This window comes from Galeopterus variegatus, unplaced genomic scaffold, assembly GCF_000696425.1.
Source record: "Galeopterus variegatus unplaced genomic scaffold, G_variegatus-3.0.2 Scaffold5407, whole genome shotgun sequence".
NCBI lineage: Eukaryota > Metazoa > Chordata > Mammalia > Dermoptera > Cynocephalidae > Galeopterus > Galeopterus variegatus.
This window is the reverse complement of record NW_007731518.1, coordinates 164127-171506: the sequence shown is the minus strand read 5'-3', so window position 1 is coordinate 171506 and position 7380 is coordinate 164127. Positions and strand designations below refer to the sequence as shown.

General features: G+C 45.0%; 1 protein-coding gene across 1 annotated transcript in view; it reads left to right on the top strand.

The window, feature by feature from the left end:
* The first annotated feature begins 1122 nt into the window (after positions 1-1122).
* ITFG3 (integrin alpha FG-GAP repeat containing 3) overlaps positions 1123-7380 on the top strand; it is a 36680-nt gene continuing 30422 nt past the window's right edge. Inside the window, exon 1 of the mRNA XM_008589376.1 lies at positions 1123-1155. The gene's annotated coding sequence lies outside the window, so the exon portion shown is untranslated. The remainder of the gene's footprint in view (positions 1156-7380) is intronic.

The window sequence follows — 7380 nt, the reverse complement described above, 5'->3', positions numbered from 1 at the left end:
TTTCTGATGAGTTTTTTAATTTTCAAAAGACAGTCCTTATCTAAGGTAAGCACTCCCACATGCCACTTCTAAAGGAAGCATGAAAGCCTGTGTAGAGAGTGTTCGGCAGTAAGAGGTCCCATCCTTTTGGGCATTTACACTGTGACCCCTTTGTCTGGCTTAGTGACCCTTCATGAACTCCAGCGGTTGCTTTGTGCTCCAGGTGTTTTGGGGTGTCATCATAAATGAGTTAGGCTGTGAGGAACTACAAGTGTCTTTTTTTCTGCAGTGGAAAGGGAAATGAAGGTAGTGGGTGGTTTTCAGGAAGCCAGTAATTATTTTGAAATAGAGAACTGTAGCCAGCCAGGGCTTTGGCGTTTCTTTCAGTGTGTCTTCAAGTTACCACAAAAATCACTATTGTTGGTATTCTTCCCAAAACAAACAAAACAAAACACAAAAGTCCCCTGCCTTTGGAACAAAATAGCTTTATAATTACGTGGCTTTGAGGCATTAAGCAGGGCTGCCTGTGGAGAAGCTGCTGCTTCCTTTTATTATTTACTTATTTATTACTTACCTGTCTTTGGGCAGCCGGCCAGTATGGGATGCTCCTTCCTTCTAAACTTGTGTGAGCCTCTGACCCCACCCCCTTGCTAAAGGTTTATTTATTTTTAAAACTTTTTATTTTGAACTAGTTATAGATTGACACGACTTTGCAAAAATAGTACAGAGCTGTCCCTTGTACCCTGCAGGCAGCCTCACTGAGTGGAAGCAGCTTGCCGAACTGTAGGCATTATGAAAAGCAGGAAACTGGCACAATGCAGTTAACTAGACTACAGACCATACTTCACCAGTTTCTGCGTGCCCTCATTTCTGTGTAGGTCTGACTTTATGAAATTTTATCACAAATAAACCTTTGTGCAGTCAGCACCAAAGTCAAGATACAGAACTGACCCAGCATGAAAGAGGAGCTCCTGTGCTACTTTGCAGTCCAGGACTCCTAACTGCGGACAGGTTTTCTTAAGACTTCTTTGAGCACATGGATACTGTCTCACTACGCATTTTTCCTGCATCATTGTATTCAGCTGCAGACTTCATGGTGGTACCTGTGTGGTTTACCCTTCGAGACCCAGCTAAGGTGGATGATTCTAGAGAGAATGAACTGCTGGATATTCCTGAGTGAGTAGTGGGGTTCTCTCTCCATCTGTCTAAATCAGGTTTGTTTTTAAGATAAATAAATTTATTTTATTTCAATTGGGTAGGTGGTCTCTACCCAGTGTTTTTTTCTTCAGTTTTTTCTCATAAAGAATAGAAACCATCAGAGAAGGGTCACAGTGTCTTGCATCTTTTTTTTTTTTTTTTTTTTAAAGATGACCAGTAAGGGGATCTTAACCCTTGACTTGGTGTTGTCAGCACCACGCTCAGCCAGTGAGCGAACCGGCCATCCCTATGTGGGATCCGAACCCGGGGCCTTGGTGTTATCAGCACCGCACTCTCCCGAGTGAGCCACGGGCCGGCCCCATTGCATCTATTTTTTATAAAGTATCTTCACTGGGACAGAAGTCTTAGAAGTCTATTAATGATTGAAAGAAAAGGAGGAAGGGAGGGAGGGATGGGGAGGGAGGGAAGGAAAGGAAAGAGAGAGGAAGGGAGAGAGAGGAAGGGAGAGAGAGGGAAAGAAGGAGAGAGGGAGAGAGGAAAGAGAGAGAAAAAGAGGGAGAGGAAAGAGAGAGAGAAAAAGAGGGAGAGAGACAGACAAAGAGAAAGAGAGGGAGAGAGACAGAGACAGAAAGAGAGAAAGAGAGATATAAAGAAAGAAAGAAAGAAAGAGAGAGAGAGAGGGGAAGGAAGGAAGGAAGAAAGAAAAGAAAGAAAATAAATTGTTCAGGGCAGTTTAAGAATAAGCCACTAATGTATACAGAGATGGTAAGAGTCCTCGCTCTTGAAGAGACAACAGTCAAGTCAGAGATTTAAGACCAGGTTCAGGTTCAATCTCTAGTTACAGAATGTCAGGTTTAGAAGGAAACTCGAAGGTCACCTCCTAAGATGTCCCTAGCAGGTGGTCTCTTCACCCTGTGCTTTACCCTGCATTTAAGGGGGACTGTTATGGTTTGTGGTTTATGGTGTTATGGTTTGTCCCCACCAAAGCTCAAGTTGACATCTGATCCCCAGTGTGGCAGTGGGAGATGGTTGTTGAGAAGAACTTGGCACCCCTGTCTCTTGCCATGTGATCTCCTTGCACCCAACTCCCCTTTTATTTTCCACTGTGAGTGGAGGCAGCCTGAGGCCCTTACCAGAGGCAGCTTCCCCAGAATCAAGAGCCAAATAAACCTCTTTTCTTTATACATTACCCAGTATCACATATTCTGTTATTGCAACACAAAAACGGACTAGTACAGAGGTTCACTGTTGGGCACAGTGCTGACAAAGTTCTTTCTTACTTTACCTGGAATACTCCTGTGGCTTGTATCCATTGGCCTGGGTGCTACTGCTGCCCCTTCCATGTGAAGCCTTTCAAACATTCAAAGACATTTCAGGGCAGATTTTAATATATCATGTTTATGGGTCATTTATTATTGACTCCAATCAACAAAAATAACCCCGTGAGGCAAGACTTTGCCTGGGATGAGGAATGTGGCCTTTTGGCATTGCTTACGGTGAGACATAGAGAGGCCTTGGCTTACCCAGTAAAGGCAGGAAAACCTAGATGTAACATTTTCCTGTTATTTCTCTACATATATTTATTTGTTTATTTATTTATTTTAATGGCTGGCCAGTATGGGGATCTGAACCCTTGACCTAGGTGTTATCAGTACCGTGCTCTACCAGTTGAGCTAACCAGCCAGCCCTATTTCTCTACATTTAAAAGATAGCCAGGGGGTAGTTTCTGTTTATTTTTTCCATAAGACTTTGTGCAGTGTGCTAGTTGCTATCTCCGAACTTCTCTAGGTCACTAGTGAGAGTGTGGGGCGGGGGGGCAGGGAGAGAATTGACCAGCACCTTGAAGGCCCAAGGACATTGGGTTGTTTACAGAATTGCCAGTATGGGAGTGCCCAGCCTGTCTTGGGAGGATCCCCACTGTGAGCATCTTGTGGAAGGCAGACATCAGTGTCCTAACCAGACTGCCCTGTGGCCACAGCCATGCTGGAGGCTCAACCACCTGTCCTGCCTTTGCACCTGCCATTTTCTGAATGTGTCCCTTGTCTTCCCTTCAGTTCTGGGAAGGATCCAATCTCCATCCAACAAATTCGTTTTCTACCTAAATTAGCTATATTTGGCAATCAAGAACCTTGGCTGATTTAGAGAAGTTGGGTAATACAGTCAAGAACCAAATAAAGATGATTCAGTCAAGGACAGACTACATAGACAATGTTGGTCCCATAAGATTATAACAGAACTGAAAAATTCCTATCACCTAACTCGTGTTTGTGGTGATGCTGATATAAACAAACCTACTGAATGGCCAGTCATATAAAAAAGTATAGCACATACTATTATGTATAGTATGTGATGCTCAATAATGATAAAAACGACTATGCTACTGGTTTATGTATTTACTATGCTTTTTATCGTTATTTTAGAGTGTACGCCTATGTTTTTTTTTTCCAATTTATTAATATCATTACTTTTTTACATTCTAAGAAGTTGTTGCAAGGCCGGCCCGTGGCTCACTCGGTAGAGTGCGGTGCTGATAACACCAAGGCCACGTGTTCGGATCCTATATAGGGATGGCCGGTTTGCTCACTGGCTGAGCATGGTGTTCACAACACCAAGCCAAGGGTTGAGATCCCCTTACCGGTCATCTTTTAAAAAAAAAAAAAAAAGAAGTTGTTGCAGAGAAGTTGGTGGGGAGATGGAGGGGGGAGGACGAGGAAGGGGGGTGTAGTAGAGGCCCATGACAACTCCCTCATTTCAGTAGGGGAAACTAAGGGATTTCCAGCAGCAGCTTTGTCATTTCTGGGCTGGATGCAGATGTCAAGGAGGCGTGGCCAAGACCCTTGACTATCCCCCACTGCGCCAGCTCGGGAGCCTGGGGCGCTTCCTGCGATGGCTTGATGGTCATCATTGGGCTGTTTCAGGATGTCAGGAGGCATGGCTGAGGACCACAGCCCTTCCCCATCCCTGGCTTGAGAGTCCAAGGGGCTTCGAGTCCTTCTAGTATTTATAGGTATTCTTTGATGGTGTGATACCTTTACTGGTTAGTATCAAACTTTTTCCCTGATCTTTCAGTTCTGTGTTGGGTTATTCACTGTTCTCACCACTTAAACTCTGCACTTGAACTAATTTGTTGTCCTTTGCTTACTTTTAAAAGGGAGGGAACTTCCTGTGGGGACCAGTACTTGAGCCCTGTGGTTGAGCTAAATTGCTGCTCTGCTGCTGATTCTCTGGGGAAGGCTATTTGTGCAGCTCAGGTTTTAATTGTTGACCTTATAAACACTTCCAGGCCTTGTGAGTTCCCGTACACCTGGGTTGTGTGGAAACACTGGTCTGGGCCTGAGTTTTTTCGCCAAACTGCACCCCTACAGTTGTATATTCCCAACCAGTCTCCACTGAGTGGACCTGTGCTGATTGGGGGTGGCAGGTCAGCTGTCCATGCTGTGTCCCAGTGTTCCCCTGGTGGCCTGTCTCCCCCACCACCTGCACACCAAACACTTCCCATGGGATGGGCCATGCACTGGTCTCTTGCGATGATTCACCAACCTCTGAGTGGCTCCTTTTTTCCGTTGTCTGTGGCTCCTCACTCCTGTGTGGGTCCACGGGAACCCTGTTAGTGGTGTTGCTAGCCTGGGGGCCACCAAGGCCCTCTTCTCCCCTGTTGCCTCCAAGCAACTTCATCGAAAGGGCACAGCTGTGGCTTTTTGCAGCTCCTGCTCCACGAGCTCAGCAGTTCCAGCCTTAAAGTGGCCGTGATTCAAAATAGTGGGAGTGATCCTTTCTCTCATCGTGGCTTCTGCCTTTATGAACTCTTTCCTTCTCTTCCCTCAGCTCTAATGGCCCCAGCTTGGTTGTCATTGCTCTTTAATAGTTGTAAATTGGTTGATTGTGGGAAAGAGTGACGCTGGAGACCATCTTTTCCTCCATCTTGACCAGAAGCCTCTTCCTTCTATTTACTAAAAAATAAGTTAACTGTGAAGCAGCGCCAGGAAGGTCCTTCCCGAGGTGTTCCAGAAGGAGGCATCTTTGGGGCCGGCCCGTGGCTCACTTGGGAGAGTGCAGTGCTGACAACACCAAGGCCACGGGTTCGGATCCCTATGTAGGGATGGCCGGTTAGCTCACTTGGGAGAGTGCAGTGCTGACAACACCAAGGCCACGGGTTCGGATCCCTATGTAGGGATGGCCGGTTAGCTCACTTGGGAGAGCATGGTGCTGACACCACGAAGTCAAGGGTTAAAGATCCCTTTACTGGCCATCTTTTTTTAAAAAAACCAAACAAGAGGCATCGTCATCCTCAGGGATGACAGATCCATGTGTGTTGTTACCCCTGAAGACCTTGCAGTGGGATAAGATGTGGAGGTGGAAACAGTGATGATGACCCTGTCCCTGTGTAGGCCTGGGCTAATGTGTGGTTGTGTCTTAGTTTTTAACAAAAAAGTTCAAAAGTAAAAAAATAAATAATTTTTTTTTTTTTTGTCCTTTTTTGAGACCGGCTGCACCACACTCAGCCAGTGAGCACTGTGAGTGCACCGGTCATCCCTATATAGGATCCGAATCCGTGGCGGGAGCGCTGCTGCGCTCCCAGCACCGCACTCTCCCGAGTGTGCCACGGGCTCAGCCCAGGAAAGGTTTTTGAACAGAGAGAATGGCAAATTGTTAGGCTTAGGCTTTCCAGGGGCACTGCAGGATCTGTAACCCACATCGTGTGAGCAAGGGTTGTAAGTACGAGCTGCCTCAGACAGTTCATGGAAAAACAGAGTTAAAATATAGTACAAATCTTTCCATGATCTTTTTGAAGACCCCTTGTATAGCAGGTGAAAAGCACCTGAATTCAGTTTTTTCATTAATGCTATTTAGACAGCAAAAGGCTCACACTTAGAAAAGTGAATTAGATGTTATTCCAAAGCACAGATCTTGGATCAGGAGAGGTGGTTATGGGAAAGCAGATTTCAGCTCAGAATACGCAGAGTTCCCAGCAGTTGGGATGCGCAACAATGTTTGAGCTTCCTCTCCCAGCATGCTGAGCAGAGGCTTAGCCACCATCTGCAGGGTTCTAAAGTGTCTCCCAGAGTTTATTCTTGGACCACTCATGAGTTCTGCCATATCTGCACAACATCTATATGGTTATTTTTATTTAATACTTTTTTTTAATTAACTCCCTTTTTCTATTTAAATATACTTCAAAAGGAAATGAAAGGATTGAAGGCACAGGGCACTGTAGGATCTTGCCTGGAGCCCTGAGCCCTGGGCTCCTCAGGCGCTTGCTTGGCCCCCACCCAGCTCCTCCCAGGTCCCCCCCAGTCTGGGCTGCGGTTCTGTCACCCCTGAAACTCTCCCACACACCACTGCTGTTCCAGGAAACTGAAGTAATGACATAAAATATCCATCATTCGGCAAAAAGATGTAAACCTATATATTCAAGAAGCTGAGCAAACCCCAAACAGTATAAACGCAAAAAATCCATGAAAGCAGCAAGAGAGAACTGACACCTTATTTTTGGAGAAAAGCGGTTCAAATGACAGTGGATTTCTCGCTGGAAACCATGAAGGCCAGAGGAAGTGGCATGACGTTTTTCATGTGCTGAAAGGAAAGAGCCTATCACACGTGGATTGTGTGTCTGGTGAAGTTACTCTTCAGGAATGATGGGGAAATAGAGACATCACCATGAAGGAAAACTAAGAATTTGTCACCAGCACACCTTCCCTAAAAGGATGGCTGGGGGAAGTTCTTAGAACAGAAAGGAATGATAAAAGGAAATCTTGGAACATCAGAAAGAAGGAACAGAAATGGCGAAAATGTGGTTAAGTGTTGTAGACTTCTCCTGAGTTTTCTAAATTATGTTTGGTAGTTGAAGCAAAGTGTGATTGTCTGAGTACTCCTCAGCACAAGTAGAGCAAATATAAACACAATTATAAACAGGGAGAGTAGAGGGACTTAGAGCTAAGGTTCCTGCACTTCACGGAAATAGCAAAATGGATGCCATTGGATTGTCATACATTAAGTGGGTATCATGTAATACCCTAAAAAATCTACACAGAGAAATGCACTCAAAGACGCTATAGATAAACCAAACGAATTCTAAGAAATATTCAAGTAACCCACATGAAGTCAAGAAAAAAAACAACCAAGAAATAGAGGGAACAAACAAAACAAAACAGCAAATTAAAGGCTACATCAATAATTACATGAAAAGTATATGGTCTGGATACACCGATCAAAGACAGATGGGCAGAGTGGGTAAAAAAAAAA